We start from the raw sequence: 23,067 nt of genomic DNA, 5'->3' as shown, positions 1-23,067 counted from the left end.
ATTGTTACCGGGCTCTTATCCAACAAAATAGACTCCTGGCCTCCCAAACAACCTTGTTATGATCTTACACTTACCTAAACCGTACTTTCTCTGTATCTTTTATACTTTATTCTGCACTGTTATTGTTTTACCTTGTACTACCTCAACGCTCTGTGTAAGACAAGCTTTGCACTGCAGCTTGGTACACGTGACAATAATACACCAATACTAATATCAGTAACAAAGATGCAGACGTGCCTTCTTCATGATTGCATCTGCTGTATGTGCTGGGCCCAGGTCATCTGAGATGTATCACCAAGGAAGCTGAAGCTGCTGACTCTCTCCGTCTCTGAACTGCCAATGAGAACTGGCCAATTCCTGGACTTGGTTCACTAATTTCAGACCTCAGGATACAGTGTCCACCGCATGCAAAACTAAACAAGGTCAGGGCCAATGTTTTCAGAAATACGTAAACTCAGTGCTAAAGTTTCTGGTTCTGGTTTCAGGTTTCTGTCTTTTTGTAATTTTAATTAATAGTTCCACCTTCATTCTGACCTTTTGAGGATTACAAGAAGCAGCCAAATGAGTAGGCCAAATAGCCCCTTGAGCCTTCTCCACCTTCAAAAACATTTTGGCTGATCTAATCTTGGCCTCAACTCTGCATTCCCCACCTGCTTTCCATAATGATTAACTCCACCTGGGTCAAAACTCTGCCAGCTACAGCCAATAAAGGATTTCATCCACCGTAGTTCCATAGGATAAAAAATACAAGGATCATAACCCTCCTTGAAGAAATTCCTCCATCATAAGTGGTGATCCCTGATTCTGAAACTAGACCTCTGATTTCTAGATTACCCCAGAGGAATCAAAATCTAAACATGAGAAAGTTTGCAAATGCTGGAAATCCAAAGCAACACACACAAAATGTTGGAGGAACTCAGCAATTCAGTTTGCATCTACAGAAATGAAACGTCGACATTTAAGGCTGAGATCCTTCTTCGGGATGCATTTCAATAGGCCTCTCAATCATCTCAATGTTGAACTTCTCACTCATTCCTGAGAAGATAATCCTATTATTCCAGGCATCAACTGAGTGAACCTTTTCTAAACTACTTCCTCAAGGCCAAAATACTATACACAGGAGTCTCGTTGTGGCTGTTTACAACTGGGATGAGGATAGATTTCTTTCAGAATCAGAATCAGATTTGAAAAATGATCTCGTGCTTTCCTGTAGTATATGACGAATAAACTCTTCTTGGGCTTCCAGCCAGGCACAGGTATCGATTTTAATCGATTTTTCAATAACAAACTCTGCCATCTTCATCTGGGATGATGCCTGGGGATGTCTAGTCTGGTGGTATTTCAAAGGTTCAAAGGTACAATTTAAGGTCAGAGAATTTAATGTCGGCAGTAGCAGAACATTGCATTAACAATTGCCATAGGATTGGCTTCGCCCTACTGTGCTGTGCCAATGGCTTTAGGGACCACCTGGTAAAGGAAGCCATTAAAGTAAAACTAGAGGAAAAGAATTTTAACAAAGATGAAGGTCTCACTCTAAGTACAAACTGGAATTCGATAGTAAACAAGGTAGGACAGCAGAAACCTGATTGGATGAGGACTCACCAATCAGGAGGGACAGGCAATGGGGGTATAAATACCACTGGACTAGATACGCCCAGGCATCCTCCCTGATGAAGATGGCAGACTTTGTCTTCAAAACATCAGTTAAAATCAATATCTGTAACCGACTAGAAGCCTGAGAAGGGTTTAAGAATCAGATTTATTATCGCTGTCTTACAGCTCGTGAAATTTATTGCCTTGTGGCAAAAACATAAAATTCCTATGAATTATTTTGGTACTGTTCATGGGTTCATGGACAACTCAGATATCTGATGAGGGAGATGAAGAAGTTGTTCCTGAATCATTTGGTTTTACAGGTTACTCTATTTCCCCCATAATGGTAGTAATGAGGAAAAGTGCATCTCCTACATGGTGAGAGTCCTTAATGATGAATGACACCTTCTTGAGGCCCTGCCTCATGAAGACGTCCTCAATGGTTGGGAGGGTTGTGATGGAGCTGGCTGAGATTACAGTCCCTGCAGCCTCTTGCAACCTTGGGCACTGGAACTTCCATACCAGACTGTGATGTAACCAGTCAGAAAACTTTCCATTGTACATCTACTGTGTATGTCTTTGGTGACATACCAAATTTCTTCAAAATCCCAGCAAAGCAGAGCGTGGTGTGTTTTTGGAATTGTCTACTCCAGAGAGCTGAGGAGTCTCAGTAATTTTATTCCTCCAAAACAGAGACAGATTTATGATATTATAGGACGTGGGATTGTGCAGAAAGAGACACCAAGATAATTCACCCATGACAGTAATGAACGGTGGAGCAGGTTCAAAGTTGCAAATGGTTGATTTTTAGAAATACAGTTTTTAAAAATGATTCACATCATCCCTTTGTTCTACTCTCCTATTTTCCCAGAGTCTATGCTTATTAAATTGTGAACCTTTTTCAGTTCTGTCAGGAGTAACTGACCCTTTCTATCAGATGGTGCTTTCCTGCTTTCCAGCAATTTTTGTTCTTGTTCTAGTTTTCCTCAGCACTTTGAGATTCAGTATGAATCAATCAAGTTATCTGGTTTCATGGGAAAAAAGCACAGAAAGCCAACAAGGAGGCAGCCCAAAACCACCCATCAAAACATTCAAAATTTCTCCAACAATCTACAATTTGCAGTAGGAAAAGTTAAGTCTGTTAAATTGCAATTGAATGGAGAACAGCTGTCATCGGGAATTAGTTATTATGCCTCAGCCATCAGCCTCCTGAACCAGCATGGATAACTTCACTCACCCTAACATTGAATTGATTCCACAACCTGTGGACTAATTTTCGAGGATTCCACAGTTCATTTTCTCAATATTACTTACTACTTCAATTTATTATTATTATTATTTTGCTTATCTCATTGTATTTGCACAATTTGTTGTCTTTTGCGCTTCAGGTGTTAGCCTGTCTTTGTGTGTAGATTTTCATTGTTTCTATTGTGTTTTTTTGTGTATCTACTGTGAAAGCCCGTAAGAAAATGAATCTCAGGTAGTATACAGTGACATACATGTACTTTGATAATAAATTTACTTTGAACTTTGAACACGGGAAACAAAATGGAAATTCTATGTGAATGGATGGGGGTGGCAGTTAAATGTGTATTTTTAAAGTAATCTTATAGCATACAGAATAATTATTAGAATGAAAGACCACTGGACAATAAGAGCAGGAGCAGGCTGTCTGATCTCTCCAGCCTGCCTTGTCCTTTAATCTGATCATATCTGACCTGCCACAGGCCTCATCTCCTCCCCACTGGCCGCGATTCCCAATCTTTCTAAAGTTTATCTACTTTCTTCAAATACCTCCAATAATCAAGCTTCTCCAAGCATAGTGAATTCCAGAGATTCACCAATTTCTGTGAAAAAAATTTCCTCTATTCTTGAGTTTTAAATTACATCCTCCCAACTGCATATGCATCCAGACCCTAAACACTCTCTGTGTGAATATTTTCTCCACATGCCAATTGCCTTCATTCATTTCCCCCTAATTTATCTCAAGCACTCTATCCTTACCCTTCCTGATTTTAAATACATCTGTCTGATCCCTCACAACCTCCTCAGTTCCAGGAACAACAAATCCAGGTTTTTTTTGGTCTCTCAACACAACTAAAACCCCCTTTCTCTGGAATCATTTGAGTAAATCTTTGCTGTATGTCCCCTGGAACCTTTCCTAGTTTCTAGCTTTCACTGAATCGGTCGATGTTTAGAAGATTAGGGCCGGGGCCTCTGTACTTCACACCCCTTTTGTATTCTGCTAACAATCTAAAATGCATTTCATCTGCATCAGATTATTTACCTACTTTAACCACTGCGCTTCTCCAGTACCTCTTCTTGATTAACTTTATTCTGTACACTTTAATCTCAATTACACTTTCCTTTGCTGAGACTCTGGCATTTCTTCTCCCTTGGTGAAGACTGATCTAAAGTATTCATTTAGTGCTTCAGTAATATCATTCATGCCCAATCACTAATTGCCTCATTATTGCCTTCAGAATAAAAATGATTTTGTCATTATTTTTAAATGTGAACTTCAAAGAGCAAAATATTCTGATTTAGTGATGAATCCATCATGTTGAGTTCATATGTAGATCCCCCAGTTGTTATTCAGGATGTTACTGGGGATAATTGGATTTATGCCAAGTTAGGTAAAGGGGAGAATGCTTAATAGAACAGAGAACATTACAGCACAGTCAGGCTCTTTGACCCACGATGATATGCCAACAGTTAACCTATTCTCAAATCAATCTAATCCTTCCCACCTACATGGCTCTCCATTTTTCTATCATCCATGTGCCTGTCTAGTGAGTTTCTTAAATGCCCTGAATGCATCTGCCTCTACCATCACCCACGACTCTCTGTGTTTAAAATTTACCTCTGACATCTCTCTTATACTTTCCTCTGATTACCTTAGAAGTATGCCCCCTCTTATTAGCCTTAACACTGCGGCGACCGATTACAATCATGGTGCCACGGTAGTATAGCGGTTAGTGTGATGCTATTTGGAGTTTGGAGTTCAATCCCAGTGTCCTCCCTGTGGAATGCATAGGTTTTCTTCAGGTCGTCCGGTTTCCTCCCACTGCCTACCCATTGTGCTTTCCCCTATTCCTCCTTCACCTTTCCTGCCTATCCCCTCCCTTCTTCCCCTCCCTCACCCCTTTATCTTTCCCCTTACTGGTTTTTCACCTGACACTTACCTGCCTTCTCCTTCCCACCCACCCCCCACCTTCTTTATAGGGCCTCTGCCCCTTCCCTCTTCAGTCCTGACGAAGGGTTCCGGCCCGAAACATTGACTGATCGTTTCCATGGATGCTGTCCAACCTGCTGAGTTCCTCCAGCGTGTTGTGAGTGTTGCTCTGACCCCAGCATCTGCAGAGTATTTTGTGTTTACCAGGGAAGTTAATTGATCATTGTAACTTGTCCCACGATTAGGTTAGGATTTAAATCAGGGTTGTCAGGGGTTGCTTGGTGGTGCAGCTTGAGGGGGCCAGAAGGGCCTATTCCACATTGTATCTCTAAATAAAATGAAATAAATAGATAGTCCAACTATATTGCCAAAATATAAGGAAGATTAAATTTAAATTCAAGTATCAGAAAGTTTTGCTTAGTTGACGCTTATTTGTCTCAGAGACAATTTATTGTTCAACAGGGGATTAATTAGTCTCTTGCATAAGACAACACAATGTATTTCAGGCCATGAAATTATATATAAATGTTTGCTTTGGAGCCCAATGCCTTACCGCAAACACATTACAAATTCATAAAAATATATCATGCATTTCAAATAAGAATTATCTGGGTTGATTGGGAAAATATGTCAAAATATTTGGATTTTATTTTTGCATTTTTTGGTACCAATTAGATTTATTGCCTTAGTTCAAGATACATTTTAATACCTGCAAATGATAATTCATTTATTGAGTGATTTTATTAACTATAGGTGATGAGGAGTTTTCAATAGCACAGTAAAATTAACAAAAAGTAAATAAGATACCAATCTTTTGGGACTACAACACACATTCTAATTACAAGCAGAATCAAGTGAACTCACATCCCATCTAAATTCTGCATTTCTGGAATCTCCAGGTCATGAATGTTGATGGACCAATAAGTAGCTAGTGGGAGAAAATCTTTGCATAAGTATTCCAATTCAGTCAGAACATATGCATCTAGCACTGCCACAAGAAAATATACTCATCAGCAAGGATACCCCACCATCCAGGTCATGCTCTCTTCTCAATACCACCATTGGGAAGGAGGTACAGGAGCCTTAGGTCCCACACCACTAGGTTCAGGAACAGTTATTACCCTGCAACCATCAGGCTCCTGAACTGGCGTGGATAATAACTTCACTCACCTCAACTGATTCCATAATCTTCAGACACACAACTCATTTTCTGAATATTATTTATTTTTATTTACACAATTTGCCTTCTTTTGCATATTGGTTGTTTTTCAGTCTTTGTTTATATATAGCTTTTCATAAATTCTATTTTATTTCTTTAGTTGCCTGTAAATGCCTGCAAGGAAATGAATCCCAAGGTAGTATATGGTGATGTGTACATAAATGTACTTTGAACTTAGACTTTGACAAAAGACAATACTGAAGCATTTGCCATAGATAATGAGTGAATAAGCCCTAATCATGATGCTCTGCGATCTCTACCATCATAGATGCAGTTCATTAATTCAACATGATGTCAAGAAAAGACCGAACAGAGCTAAGGTCATGTTTCCATTAACAACTCAGATGACCTGTGCTTTGGAATTGGCTGCTCCTCCAGCCAAGCTGTTCCAGAGCAACTACAACCTGGCATCTGGCCAGGAATGTCCAAAATTAACCAGCATTGTCTTATCCAGAGGATAAATGAAACATGGCCAATTACAGCCTCATGAGTCTGTCAACCAAGTTGCAATTAGAGTTGCTGCCTTGCAGTGCCAGAGACCTGGGTTCAGCCCTCACTATAATGTTGACTATCCCCTCAATTTTACAACAAGAAGGGTGTGGGGTAGAGTTCATGGTCTACCTTGTCATTCCCACCTACTAGTGTTATACATTTATACATTCATAAAGCATGTATACATAATCAGCATGTGGTAGAGTAGGTTATGGAAATGAATCTCAGAGAATTACATTTTCAATTGATTGCATGCAGGAGAATAACCATCCTGGTGACATTCAGTGGGCAGACTTTAATCAAATAGCGACAACAAATAAGCCTCGATCTTTTCACTTTAAATTGTATTTCATGGCAAACTCACTGTCTAGAGAGAAATCAAGGGCTGATTTGGGAATCTCGTTAATTATAAACGCAAAACCAAAGCTGACAGAATCTTGCAGCTGTCACAATGTATGTACCAATAAAACTGGAGACATACACCATTCCTAAAACAAGAATGCCTTGGCAGAGCGCGTGGGAGGTGAGTCTCTTGATTTGCCACTACTGGGATTTAAATGAAAAATGTCAGCCGTGTCTTTGAGTGTTAAACTCTGACTGAGGTTGATGCATTCTGAACAAGTCAAACTATTTGTGGATTTTTGACTGAGCACAATGAGAGAAATTATTTCCAATACCAGGAACATTGGCAAACGATGCAGATCGAGCTCAGAGTCACAGAGCAATACAATATGTGTACCAGGCCATTAAGCCCAATTGGTCCATGCTGACTATATATAAGAAAAAAGTTCAAGTCTAAAGTAAACTTATTATCAAAGTATGTATATCATATACAACTTCGAGATTCATTTTCTTGCAGGACCCCACAAGAAACAAAGAAATTCAATAGAATCCATGAAAAATCACAAGTAACAACTGCTGACAAACATTCATTGTGCAAAAGAGGACAAATTCAAATGGTTTAATTTAATATCAGAGAAGGTATACAGTATGCAACCTGAAATTCTTACTCTTCACAGACATCCTTAAAGCAAGAAACCCCATAGAATGAATGATAGAAACATTCTATCAGAACTCCAAAGATACTCTCCCCCTTTCCCATCGCATAAGTAGAAACATCGACCCTCCCTCTCCCTCCCCCTTCCCCCAGGAGAAGGACAAACCCCCTCCCCCCAACCCCACCTTACAAGAAATAACAAAGGCTCCCCAAAGAGACCTTGATCTAGAATCCATCAAAAGCTGCAGCCCATGTCCCAGCACTTCAGTATCTCAGACAGGCCTAATGTTTCAGTATCCCACGACACTTAAGAGTCAACAAATTTGGCAAGCAACCTGGTCGTGTACAAGGCACCTCCCTGAAGGCACACATCTTCCAGGCCATTCCTGGAGAAGGCAAATCACCAAGCCACACAGCCAGTCCGAAAACCCACCGCTCGCAAAGAACCGTAGTTTTGAACTGCAGATCACAGGCTTCAACCCTGAAAAGAAAGAAAAGACATGCGAGAAGAAGAATAAGCTGTTTCGTGGTTGAACTGAAAGACGTCACCTGAGTCTGCAAAAGCTGCTAGTGGCATCTTTCTCAACCCCTCCCATGTGTATGTGCAAATAATTAAATAAAGTAAACAAATAATATGGAGACCATGAGCTGCAGTGTTCCCAGGAAGTGAGTTCAAAGGCTGCAGAGAAAATTCAGCAGTGACGTAAATGAAGGGCTGCAGGGCAACAACAGCCCCCGAACCTGGTGGTGGAAAACTCCGGCATCATCAGAAATCCAGATGATGAGAATGTTTGTATTGCTCAGAGAATTGTTATTATCCTGGTAGAGCGGTGGAGAACAGCTTCCATAGCCAGCATCAAAAAAGAAATTTTTAAAAAACTACACCCTCCTCCCAGCCAGTTGCTCAGCAGGACGCAAGGCACTGATGTCCTTTTCAGCCTGCATCTTACAGGGAACTCAATGTTCCAAACCAACATACAAGACATTCTGTAGATTCTTATCATTCCATGTTAAACACTGCAAATATATTGGGAAACATTGTGGGTCACTGCCATGGGGTCACTAACAATGATGCAACATTTATTCTGGAAATTTTTTGAGAACTCCTAAAAGTCAAAGTGTGTTATTGTTCCAATTTATTAGCACATCATGCAGGAGAAAGATGTTTCATTATGCTGATTTTACTCAGAGGGGAGAGGAGACTAAAGTTCAAGGTACATTTATTGCAAGACCATAAGATACAGGAGCAGAAGTAGGCCATTTAGCCCATCAACTCTGTTCCGCCTTTTCATCATGGCTGATCCATTTTCCCCGAAAGCATTTTTTTAATGTGTGTATACATTATACAACCTTGAGATTCATCTCCTTACAGGCAGCCACAAAACAAAGACACCTCAAAAGAACCCATTATAAAGGGTCAACAAGCACCTAATGTGCAGAGAGAGAAAGAAAAATCATGCAAACAATAAAAGTAAACAAAATAACTTCAGAACTGAAGTTTTCCGAAAGAGACAAAGCCAGGCGTCACTGCTGTTTGAGCAGTCCACAGCCTCAGTTCATCGCAAAGCCACGTAACTGTTGTGAGACCACAGACACGAAGCCAGACATCAACGCAGCTGGAGCAGGCCATTGCCTCAGTTCAGCACGGAGCTGCGTAAACGTCGTGGAACAGCAAGCTGAACTCCCGTTCTGCCAGAGATATTCTTCATCTGCATTGTTCCTCGTCTAGGTCCCCCCACCAGAATTTCCATTTTAGTGTCCAAGGAACCAACACATCCTTGAGCCAAGCACAAGATCTACTGCACATTAGATTTCAGATTCAGAATTAGATTACCTTTATTTGTGACATGTACATCTAAAACATCGAAACATGCAGTGAAATACATTGTAAGTGTCAAATAAAATCAGCGAGGATTGTACGGGACAGCCCACTTGTGCCGCCGTGCTCCCGGTGCCACCAGAGCAGGCCCACAACTTACTAGATCTAACCCGTACATTTTGGAATGTGGCAGGAAACCAGAGGTTACTGGGAGAATGTGTAAACTCCTTATGATTAGATTAGATTCAACTTTATTGTCATTGTGCCGAGTACAGATACAAAGCCAATGAAATGCATTTAGCATCTGACCAGAAATGCAAAGAATAATGTTACTTACAAAATAACTGCGAATAAAAGAAGTGCTACAGCACACAAATATAAAAGTAGTGAGACAGTACAATACGGATGCAATACTGCTTAGCGCCGTGAAGAGAGGTTCAGTAGTGTCACAGCCATGGATATCGGCATGAATTGTACCTCGATCAGTAATGCTGGCACTAGCCGCTATACTGCCGTGCCTCCCCTATAGGAGACAGCATGAATATTCAAAGAATGGTTTATCTAATTATCAGTTCAGTGTTACCTACGGGTGTCTGATTTCACATCTCCAGATAAATTCAATCTAGCTATCAGGGGTGGCACAATGTTGGAGCAAATAGAACCCACTGCCTCACTGATGCAGTGATCTGAATTCAATTCTGACTTCAGATACGGTCTGCATGGAGTTTACATGTTCCTTTGTGACTGTATGAGTTTCCCCTTGCTGCTCTGGTTTTCTTCCACAAACTAAAGCATGTAAACAAATAAGCTAACTGGTTGATGTTTTGGACCAAGACCCTTCGGTCCTGTGAAATGCTGGCTGTTCACTCTTTTCCGTAGGTGCTGCCTGGCCTGCTGAGTTCCTCTAGTATTTTGTGTGTGTTACCCAAGGATTGGCAAGGACATAGTGTGTTAAAGAATCTCCATGCTGTAGGACTATGAGTAGGGCCAAAACTGTGTTTGAAGCACAAAAGATTAAACACACTCACTACTCATCTCTCATCCCCATAGAACATAGAACAGTACAGCCCAGGAAAAGGCCATTCAGCCCATGATGCTGTGCTGAACTAATTAAGATAATAATGCCTAATTACACTGATCACTTATGCTTGCATAAGATCCATATCCCTCCATTCCCTGTATATTCCCTTTACACAAAACAGTCAAATGCATTGTTCATAAAATATTAAACATTAATAATATGGTTACAATTGTCAATTAGTGACAATTTTAGAATAATTAACATGAATGATAACACAAAAGCAATGGATGAATTAATAATAAATAAATTAATATAAATAATACATTAATAATAATAGTTGAAAGTTTAACCTAAATTCTTTATCAATGTACTGTATGTCACTTTATTTATTTACTTATTGAGTTACAGCGTGAAGCAGGCCCTTTTGGCTGTTCGAGCTGCAATACCCAGCAATACCACAATTAATCCTAGCCTAATCACAGGACAATTTACGATGACCTATTAGCCGACCAACAGGTAAGCATTTGGACTGTGGGAGGAAACCAGAGCACCCAGAGGAAACCCATGTTGTCACGAGGAGAATGTACAAACTCCTTACAGGATATACTACCCTGAGATAAATAGATAAATAAATAAAGAAAAATTTTTAAAAATCAACAAACACAGGATAATATCCCTCGTGCCAATGGGTTGTGAGAACTTGCTCGACACTGCCTTGATGTTGGGAGCAGCACAGGGTTGACACACAGGGGTTTTCAAATGGGCACCCTCCTTTCTCAATGTTTCATCAATTAGTCCACTATATCTCCAGAGGACTCAACCATGACTTCTGGTATCCCAGAGCCGCCCCCCCCCCGCCCCCCCATCGTGTCTTCCCACTCTCTTGATGCTATCTTGGAGCCCAAGGGAGGTCTTTCACTTGATCCAAAGCCAGTGACTGTTTCTTTCTGCTGCCTCTGATGTGGCTCTGATGGTTTGCTGTAGAGTCTGACCATGGATCCCCAGCTCCTTCAGCAGTTTGATGGTGGATGTGGCTATAAATCCCCTACAACCCACTGCCAGAGGACAGTCTTTGGTTTTCCTGCCCCGTCACTGAGCTTCAGCTGCTAGATCTGCATAGCATAGCCTCTTGTGCTCATAGCCTTCAGCCACTGAATTCTCCCACAGGACTGCGATTTCCACGATGTAAATGGTCAGTAATGAATTGGACCAGAGAACCAAGCCTGGGCTAAGGTTGGTAGAAGCAATTTCCAGTGGAAAAGTGAGTTGTTTATTGACATCCACCGGCATTTTCCAATCACAAGCCATGTCCATCTGTCCTGTTTCTGGCTTAGGAGGGAGATTAGTTGGTCTTTACCCTCTCTCCTGGACAAATGTTGCTGGTGTAAGAGCATTAGTCGTTCTGGGGGTGTAGGGGAGGAGTTGGTTGCTATCCTCTTGGTCTTGATTGCCGCTGCCAGAATCTTCAAGACCTGTTTGTGACGCCGCGTGTATCTGCCTTGTGTGAGGCTTGTTTTGCAGCCTGCCAGGATATGCCCGAATCAGGCACAGGGCACAAGCTGGGTCTCCACCGAATCGCTGGTGGAGGTTTTTTTGTGAGGGAAGCACATAATATGTTGCTCTGATGAAAAAGCCAAGTCTGATTGCTTCCATCTCCCATATGTCCTTCCAACTGATCTTCCTCCTCTCAATACTTTCCCACTGCATCCATTGCCGCTGCTTAGCCAGGGAGACAGCCTTTGCTCTTCTGTCTGACTCTTCTTGTCACTGCACTTCCTCGACGACCATCCTCCTTCGCTCTGGAATTGAGGCCTTGTGCCAGCTGGTCCGCTTACTGCCAGACTGAAGCCACCTCTGCCCCTGCCCCGTTGGACTTGCCCCACAAAGTCTCTATGTCTAAAGGCTGCTGTTGCTTGCTGCACCACATAAGCTGGGGTCCATTTCCGCCCAGTCTGTGCAGCGTTACTGATGGTCTTGTCACGAGAGTCTTTGAGTGTCATCTGTAGACGCACCTTAGAACACTTGAATTCCTCTGTAAGGCCAGAGAAAGGTACTTCAAGGACTCCTTTACCATAGAGAGTGACGTTACTGATACACCTTGGGGCACCGAGCCACTTCTTTATGTACGACGTGACGGTTTGCTCGAGCTTCTTTACGGTTGTTAGTGGGACCTCATTGACAGTGAGTGGCCACATCACCCAGGGTAGGAGTCCAAACCGTAAGCACCAGAGCTTCAGTTTTCCGGGTAGCATGGTCTTGTCGATGTTATCCAGGCCATGGTGATGTGTTGCTTTCGTTGTGGCACCTGCTCTTTGTCAGTGAGGCTGGTATTGTACCATCCACCCAGGCTTTAGACAGGCTGTTCATACACTGCTGGAATTGGGTCATCACCGATGAAGAACTTTATGCCTTGCAACCTTCCCTTGACTATGGAGATGGTTTGTAACTCGCTGGCATTCTCGCCCACTTGACATTTTCCTGCAGCTTTCCAAGTAGTTGTTTGGTGCATGTTGAAGTAGTGGTCAGTGTTGTAATATTGTCCATGAACGTCTCAACAGGGGGAAGATGAAGTCCAGCACTTGTTCTTTCATCACATACCACCCATCTTGATGCCCTGATAATGACCTCCACGGCTATTGTGAAGACCAGGGCCATAATGCCTACTTCCAGACTCTGCCATGTTGTGGTAAAACCTGCACAATTCCAGGACGGAAGCACAACCTCACCAGTTTTGTGATGGGCTCTGGTATCTGGAAGAAGTCAAATGATTTCCCGAGAAGTGCATGGGGAATTGAGCCAAATGCATTGGTGAGGTCCAGGAAGATCACAAAGAGATTTATTTTATCCTTCCTAGCTGCTTGGATCTGGTGCCATATCATGCTTGTATGTTCCAAACACCCAGAGAACCCTGGAATTCCTGCTTTCTGTACAGATGTATCAATATACGTTCCTCTCCAGGTAGCTGGCCAGCCTCTGTACTATTACAGTGAACATGTTCCCTTTGATGTTCAGAAGGCAGATTGGTCAAAACTGGCTGATATTTTCTGCATCCTTTCCTTTTGGACTCAGGACACCTCCAGCCCTTCACCATACTTTGGGTATTATTCGCCTCTGCCACACTACTCTCATGAGAAACCACAAGATATCCGGTGCGTGCTTATAAAGCCTATACTGTACTCCATTAGGCTTGGGAGTAGATGTCGCTGTTGCCCGTCAGACTGCCTTCTCCACTTCTCTTCATTTTTGAAGGTCAAAATCCAGGTGGTAGGTGGGGGGCTGAATTGGTGGGATGCTGGATGGAATGATCATATGTTCCTGCCTTTTTAAGTCCTTATGAATCTTTTCCAGCTGCTCTTCTAGTTCCTGCTTTGATGTTTTCAAAGTTCCACTTTTTTCCAGTGTGAGGAGACCTTTAATGAATACAAAAGGGTCTTTGAGGAATTGTGTTCTTGTTTGTTCTTTCTTTCTGCGCAGCTTCTTTAGATTCTCAGCTCTTCGCAACGTTAACAGCCGGCTCTTGATGTCTGCTTGAAGCTGGTTGAAGCATTCCCTCTCACTGTCTGGGGCTTTCTTCCACTGTTTCCTCAGCTGTCTCCTTTCTCAAACTAGTCACTCAATCCGCTGCTGTCTCCTGGACTTTATTGCTGGTGATGAAGTCTTTCCACTCTTCCTTGCGCTGACTCCAAACTGCCCTTCCCCCGTAGCAGTAGGTAATGTCTCCCACTTCATCCAACTTCTTTTCAGCTTTTCCTTTTAACTGCTTCAAAATTTTCATCAAGTCGTTGTTGATAGTTTCCCAGTCTTTCTTATCAGCAGTTTTGGGCCACTTCACAAGCGATCTGTGCCCTTTGATCTTTCTCTCCATAGGTTGTGTTGGTAGTTGGGTGGGTCCCTCAGCTGGGATTTCTGTGTTAACCTCCTCAGTGACAGGGGTGCTGATGTTCCGAGAAAGTCAGCTTGTGTCCAGTTGCTGCTCTTCACTCAGCTCAGTTGATTGACTTTGCAAGAAATACTGGTCAATGCGAGGCCCCTGTCCCTGCTTCCTCAAGCACCCTTTCCTCCCTTGGTGGATCTTCAATCCCCTTTCTGATGTTACCTTCTCCCACCCACAGGTGCACATCCGACACTTGTATCCCACTACTCATAGATAAGTAGGTAGAGAGAAAGAAAGATAGATAGATAGATAAATAAATGGATGAATGATTGAATAGATAGATAAATAATTAAATAAATTGAATGAATAAATAAAGAAATAAATGGAAAGATAGGTAGATAGACAGATAGATAGATAGATAGATAAATATTGAAGATATAAGTTGTGGAATCCTTGAAAGTAAGTCCCTAAGTTGTGGAATCAGTTCAGTGCTGAGGTGAGTGAAGTTATCCATGCTGATGGTTGAAGGGTATTAACTATTTCAGAACCTGGTGGTGTGGGACCTAAGCCTCCCTTACCTCCTTCTGATGACATCAGCGAGAAGAGAGCATGGCATGGATGGTTGGAGTCCTTGTTGATGGGTGTTGCTTTCTTGTGGCAACGCTCCTTGTGGCTTAGGTATATCTTCAATTCAAAAGGGACTCTGTGCAGTTGGAAATAAATGCAATTTATAATACAATTGTCTCTATTTTAAAGGTGTCTGTCCCTTTAAAGGTAAACTGGGATGCACAAACAAGTTGTAAATGTTGGAAGCAATGTAGGGAAAGGGAAGTGTCCAATTCCTGGTAGCACAATAACGTTCGTGAGTTGCAGGAAATGAAGTGGGGAGGTGAAGAGATGTGCGGTTCAAATACATCTCTGTGAAGTGCACTCAATTATTGATCTTATTTTTTTTAGGTCAATATTTGGAATCAAGTTGTTCACAGATTGTTTCATCTGTGACTAGATAGACTCATTCTTCACTCTGTTCTGGGACATCAGCTGTCAGTTTGCCTTCCAACATCCAAAGACTAAACCCTTCCTACCCCACACGTACAGACAGGAGTCCTGATGAAGGGTCTTGGCCCAAACTGTCAACTGTTTATTCATTTTTGTAGATGCTGCCTGACCTGTTGAGGTCCTCCAGTGTTTTGTGTGTGTGCCATCCCTCTGTGCATCTCAGAAAACACACACACACACACACACACACACACACACACACACACACACTCATTTTAATTTTAAGAAGTTTACACTTTAATCTGAAGCCAATCCTCACCTCATCAATATTCATTATTGAACAAGAATTTGACAAATATGCCAAAGATAGAAAATACAACTGTTAACTCTTTACTTGCTGGAACAGGGAAGCTTCATCACAGAAGGCCAAACGACTTTTCATTAATCCCCTCAATCCACCTACCTTTTTCCACCCCCACCTCAATAATTGTATCTAACCCAATTTCCTTACAATATCACCAATAACATCTGCCCCGAACCCCTGCTTTTCCCAGATCTTCCAATACTTCCTGCCTGATCTCCACTTCAACCATGCCCATGCACACCCATCCGCCTCACCTCAGTAGAGATTTATTCAGCCTTCTCCCTAATCCCGATACCTTTTCCAATCCTCACAGCCCCTACACCCTCTTACATACCTGTCTCCATCCTCTTGTGTTCTCCATTCCTCCCCCCCAACATCCCCTCTCCTGTCATCTCTTTGGTCCATTCACTGTTATAGGAGATTGGCTCCATTGTTCTGTGCAACACCTCTCCCAACATTTCCCCCTCCACCCAGCTCTCAGACTATCCACAGTTTTGAAAAAGGCCACCCAATCAAAGATTAGAGCTTTCCGTCTGTCCCCGGTTTCTAGCCTAAGCCATGTTCCTTCACCCAGGGAGAATGCCAGCATCTCAGTCTGGAGGTTTCAGGACAAAAGTCAAACCAAAGGTTTTGACTGTTAACTACTCCTGTTTCTCTGTAAATATTGCGAATAACTTTTCTCAAATTGTAATGAAAAACCATTTCATTAATTCTAAACAAAAACACCTTTGGAAATAACAGGGACCCAATGAGGCAAAGAATATAAAAAGCAGACATTGGCCTTTAAGTTCCAGTGACCCAGGTTCAGTCCTGATCTCCAGTGTTATCTGTGTGGAGTTTAAATGTTCTCCTCGTAGAGTTATAGAGGCATAGAAAACTACAGCACAGAAATGGGCCCTTTGGCCCATCTAGCCCATGCTGAACCATTTAAACGGCCTAGTCCCATTAACCTGCACCCGGACCATAGCACCCCATACCCTTCCCATCCATAACCTGTCCAAACCTCTCTCAAATGTTGAAATTGAACCTGCATCCGTTATTTGTGCTGGCAGCTCTCACCACTTTCTGTATGAAGGAGTTTCCTCTCATGTTCTCCTTAAGCATTTCACCTTTCACCCTTAACACCTGACCTCTGGTTGTAGCCTCACAGTGAGAAAAGCATCTTGCATTTATTTATTTATTGAGATTCAGCACAGGGTAGGCCCAGCCAGCCCTTCAAGCCACACTGCTCAGCTATCCCCCAGTTTAATGCTAGCCTAATCACGGGAGTACCCAGAGGAAAGCCACGCAATCACGATGAGAACGTACAAACTGCTTACAGGCAGCAATGGGAATCACCTGTACTGTAAAGCGCTGTGCTAGCCACTACGTTACCATGCCACCCCATCTATACCTCTCATAATGTTTGTACGCCCCTATCAGATCTCCCCTCAATCCATGGTTTTATGGGCTTCTCTCTAGTTCTCTGGTTTCCAAATTCCTCTCTTCCATCAGCCATGACAGAATGGTGAAGCATTTACAATGGACCAAGTTACCTAATTCTGTTCTTATGTCTTATGGTCTTCTGATTTTTTCAAGTTAGAGAGGGAAGATTTAAAGGGGATGTTTAAGGCAAGGTTTATACACAGATACCTAGATTCCTAGAACATCTTGGCACCTCGAACACGAGATGCGAGAAGTAGTGTTCAACTTTTAACTTGCGAACAGGCTGAGAGTAGAGGGGTATGGACCATGCCTAAGGAAATAAGATTGGTTTAGAGAAGCTTTTTGACTATTGCAGGTATACATGTAGACTTGGTCTGTAAAAACAACTTCTGTAAATCAGAATTGGAATCAGAATCAGGTTTAATATCATCAGCATAAGTTGTGAAATGTGTTGTCTTTGAGACAACAGTACAATGCAATACATAATAACAGAGAAAAAACTGTGAATTACAGTAAGTGCATATGTATAGTTAAATAGTTACATGAGTAGTGCAAGAATAAAAAATAAAAAAGCAGTGAGTGTCATGGGTTCAATGTCCATTCGGAAATTGGATGGCAGAGGGGAAGAAGCTGTTCCTGAATCACTGAGTGTGTGCCTTCAGGCTCCTGTACCTCCTTCCTGATGGTAACAATGAGATCAAGGCATGCCCTGGGTGATGGGTGTCCTTAATAATGGATGCTGCCTATTTGAGGCATTGCTCCTTAAAGATGTCCTAGATACTATATCCATGAGGGAACTGACCCTTTACAAGTCTCTGCAGTGTGTTTCGATCCTGTGCAGTAGCCACCCCCCCCCAAAAAAATAATCTCCTCAAACTTCTAATGAGATATAGCCTTCTTTCATATGTTGAGCCCAGAATAGATCCTGAGAGATATTGACACCTTAGAACTTGATATTGCTCATTCTTTCTAACTGACTCTAGGTAATCAAAACCAGAGGTTAATGAAGAGCAGTTTTGAAAGCAGCCATAATCCTAGGATTTTCACACATTTTGCAATGCAAGCAACGTCATCTGAAAATGTTTCATATGATGAAATCAAATACATGTTGTCCTTTGCATACAGATAAATGAAAGCCAACGAGCTGTCAGTTCCTCCGTTCCCAACTACCATTTCAAACACATAAGTGAGGAGTCATTCAGTTATCCTTAAGGGTAAATGCATTCACTATATGACGTTAATTGATGCAATTCAGATAGCTCGGTCTGTATTTGTTGACCTCAACAGACAAATAGTTGATATCTTGCAGTTATGGATTTTGGAAGCTAAGCAAGAGAAATGTCAGCCAGGATTCTCGTCAATAATTGTCATCCCTTTGAAAGTTCTGGTGAAAATTATTCTGTTGATACTCACCATCTGGCTTCTCATGAAGGAAACAACCCAGAGCAAAACACAAAATACTGGAGGAACTCAGCAGGTCAGGCAGCAGCTATGGAAATGAATAAACAATCAGCATCTCATGCTGAGACCCTTAAGTGAATAAACAGTCAATGTTTTGGGCCAGGTTCACGAGGGGAGTCAGAAACAATGCTGTTAGACTTCACGTGTTATTGTGACTCAGCGGTAGTATTTTTGCTTCTTAAGTAGTTTGCGAGCTCAGCTCACAATCCTTTATGTTGCTCAGAAGTATGCCACATTTTGCTAACATAAAATATTACAGCAAGTACAAGTCCTTTGGCCTATGATGTTGCTCCGATCTTTTAACCTACTCCAAGATCTATCTTACCCTTCCCTCCCACATAAACCTCCATTTCCCTTTCATCCATGTGCCTATCAAAGAGTCTATTAAAAATCCCTGATGTGTCTGCTTCTACCACCCCCTGGCAGTGTGTTCTACACTCTGTGTAAAAATCCTACCTCTGACATCTACTTTATACTTTCCTCCATTTGCCTTCAAACAATGCCCTTTCATATTAGCGATTTCTGCCCTTTAGAAAAGGTTCTGTTTGTCCATTCCTTTATTCCCCTTACCACTTTATACACTTCTATCAAGTCACCTCTCATCTTCCTTCACTCAAAAGATAAACGCCTTAGCTCGCTCAGCCTTTCCTCATAAGACATGATAGTTAATCCGGACAGTGTCCTGGTAAATCTCCTCTGCACCCTCTCCTAGGATTCCATATTCTTCCTAGAATGAGGTGAGCAGAAATGAACACAGTACTCCAAGTGACACCTAGCCAGAGTTTTATGGAGCTACAACATTACTTCGCAGCTCTTGAATAGTCCCCAACTAATGAGGGGCAGCACAGGATACACCTTCTTAACCAACGTATCAAGTTATGTAGCAACTTTGAGGGGTCTATGGACATGGAAAACAAGATCCTTCTGTTCCTCCACACTGCTAAGAATCCTGCCATTAATCTTGTACTTTGTCTTCAAGTTTGACCTTCCATAGCGTCTTAATTCATACCACTCCCTGATTCAACTCTACCTGCAACATCTCAGCCCAACTCTGCATCCTGTCAATGTCCCATTGTGACCCATGACATTATTGATGGTGCTTTATCTAATGTTTAAACAGTGAGATCAACAAAGTTATTCTAACAAGGAGACAAAGGTAAAGATTAGCTTTATTTGTCACATATACATCAAAGCATGCAGTGAAATGCATTGCTTTTGTCAAATCAAATCAGCAAGGACTAAGCTGGGGGCAACCCACAAATGTTGCCACACTTCCAACACCAAAGTAGAATGCCCACAAATCACCAACCCTAACCATACGTCTTTGGAATGTGGGAGGAAACTGGGGCACCCAGAGGAAACCTACACAGTCACAGGAAGAACACACAAGCTCCTTACAGAGAGCAGAGGGAATTGAACACCAATCAGTGAAAGCTGGCAGAATGAAGCATTATTGCTAAATGCTGTGCTGCCATGCCACCTACATGTTACAGCTCATTCCAGTTTATTCTTTTTTTATTGGTCCAGAGATCATGAATAATAACCAAACCTGTATTTTATGCTGTCCAGCTCAGGGTTGCCAAAGTTGACTTGATGAAATTTGAGATGTCAGATTGGGAATGGAAGCTGATACCATCTCATTATCACTTCAATCCTTTGTCAGACTATGACAGAGGAGTTATTGATCTTTGCCTGCACTGATTATCATTTTGAAGACCAAATCATTTTGTTATAGTTTCTATTATTTACCCTGTGAATTGGGCTTTGCACCTTAGTTCACATTCTTAACAATTCTGTCCAAACTTTGTTGAATTTTTAACTAAAATTGGATAGAACAAAACATGGACAGTACAGCACAGGAACAGGGCATTTGGCCCACAGTGTTGTGCCGGACCAACTAGAAAACAAATCCAATCCACCCAGACACTAAATCCTCCTACGTAAACCAGGTCCATATCCCTCCATCTTCCTTACATCCATGTGCCTATCCAAACATCTCTTAAAAGCTTGTAATGTACTTGCCTCTACTACCATACCAGACAGCGCATTCCAAGCAGCCACAACTCTCAGAGTAAAAAACTTACCCCTTACATCCCCGTTGATCCTATCCCCTCTCACATTCAATGCATCCTCTCTGGTATTAGACATTTCAACCCCATAAAGCAGATACTCTGTCCCCACTCGTTCTATGCCATATGGTAACAGCTTCAAATGAAAGTGATCCCTTCCATGGAAATGGCTGTTTTATAGACAGTACTAATCATATTTTAATTTTAATTTCTTCACTGTCTTGTAAATATGTGATGTTTGCACTTCATATATTTTTATGTGAATAAACTTTTGTAGTTTCGTAAAAAAAGAATGAAGGCGCTGTGACGTGGAGAAGTGGGGAGTGCACAGAACAGACTTCCCCACCTCCATCCCACTAAACAACTGAAAATTTTGACATCTGGCTAAGCCATATGTCTGCCTTAGTCAACTATTGAACCATAGATATTTCTATATGTCTAAAGCACTCGCTGGGGAATCTTAGATTCATTGGCACTTACAAGGAGAAATGCTGACAGGCTGGCATAGAAGTGCCAGCATTTCCCTGCAAAATCCATTCCTACGGTTGGTTAAATAGAATTAGAATTTATTCATACTGCTGAGGCATAAAACAAATAGTTGAATATTCCCTGAAAGGAATTGGACCCAGGACTAAGTAGAAATGAATCCATTGAAAAATTGGGTCAATGGTATGACAGGCAACCTCTGCTCAAGTTTATCAAGCTCCTGAATTTGCGGTCTTCGCTGCTGAAATAAAAAATGGTGATTGATTTCGTATAAATCTGCTTGCAAGATGAAAAATTCTCCAGAGTCCAACACATCCTGCAAGTTTTCCCGAGAATTGCTGTGAGCCTGCCAAACTTCGCATTTTCACACAGCCTGGTGTGAACTCACAGTCCCATAAATACACAAAGGTTCATGGAAATTTCATGTGGGGGTTCCCAGCTGTGAGACTTTGCTCTGCATGTGAAGAAGATCAGACGGAAAACAATTGGTTTGTAAACATACCCGAAAATGTAAATGGTACAAACTGACAACCCTTTATCTGTTGGCTATTTTTCCTTATTAAACGATGTTCTGTTTCATGATGAGGCTTTAGATATTTATTTAAATCTGCTTTGGTTGTCTATTGTGCCTGGAGCTCCGAATGCAACATCCTCTACATTACTGACCTGTCGTATATTGGGAACCGCTTCACTGAGCACCTCTGCACTACCCAGCACAAGACTTCTCGGTGGCCAACATTTTAATTCCCATTCCTGTTCGGACTTATCGGTCCTTGGCCTCCTCTTGTGCCAAGATAAGACCACAAACAGGGTGGAATTGCAACAACTTATACTCCATCTGGGTAGCTTCAAATCTGATGAAATAAATATTGATTTCTCCTTCCAGCAAACAAATTTCCATCACCCTGCCTTCCTCTATTCCTCACTGACCTTTTACCTCTTCTCACCTGCCTATTACTTCCTCCTCCCTTTTCTCCTATGGTCCACTCTGCTCTCCTATCAGATTCCGTCTTCTCCAGCCCTTGCCTTTTTCCACCTACCTGACTTCACCTATCAACGTCCAGCTAACCTCCTTACCCTCACCTTTTTATTCTGGCGCCTTCCCCCTTCCTTCTCAGTCCTGAAGAAGGGTCTTGGCAAGAAATATCGAATACTTATTCATTTTCATAGATGATGCCTGACCTGCTGCGTTCCTCCAGCATTTTGTATGTGTTGCTTTAGATAAAGGCATCTGTTAGTCTTGCGAGACCATGGATCTGCACCTGGAAAGTCTTCACTCTTCAGGGCACAGTCCTGGGCAAGGTTGTATGGAAGACCGGTAGTTGCCCATGCTGCAAGTCTCCCCTCTCCACGACACCAATGTTGTCCAAGGGAAGGGCATTAGTGTCGTCGCAGAGCAATGTGTGATTAAGTGTGCTCAAGGACACAACACGTTCCCTCGGCTGGGGCTGGGACTCGAACTCACAACCTTCAGGTAGCTAATCCAATGCCTTAACCACTTGGCCATGTGCGTCGCTTTAGATATTTAATGCTTATCTGTTTATTTTCTTCCCCTATGCTTCTCTATACTTGATGCTCTAGAATTCTAAATAGAAAACATTCCTCATGCATTCCTGTGTTGTGTAAATGAAGTTGCTTAAATACCCTATTTCAAGGTTATGGTGAATGTCCCATTGTTCTGATCACCTCAATGAACAAGTGGGCCATTCACAAACAGATAACCACCATAAATGAGCACCTCCCAGATGTGGGTACATATTTTTACCTCTACTTCATCTTTGCCATTACTTGTACAATTTTCCCATGTTTTATTATTCTTAACATTTTTATCATTTAATAAGATCATTCTTGAGGCTTTGACATGCTCAAGTTAATTGGCTTGTCTGTCTAATGGTATTGATTTCAAGGGCTCTCATTCTCCTACTTATATTCCATCTGGTATTCAATAGTCACTTCACTTCTCAGGGGAGTCAGACCATGGTGGCTCCCAAAAACCTACCAAACTTGATTGTAAAATATCCAATTTCATTCAACTCAATCTTTCCTTCTATCCACATCACAACAGGACATTCC

Source organism: Mobula hypostoma, chromosome 24 (assembly GCF_963921235.1).
Source record: "Mobula hypostoma chromosome 24, sMobHyp1.1, whole genome shotgun sequence".
Classification (NCBI taxonomy): Eukaryota; Metazoa; Chordata; class Chondrichthyes; order Myliobatiformes; family Myliobatidae; genus Mobula; species Mobula hypostoma.
This window is presented reverse-complemented; position numbering follows the sequence as displayed.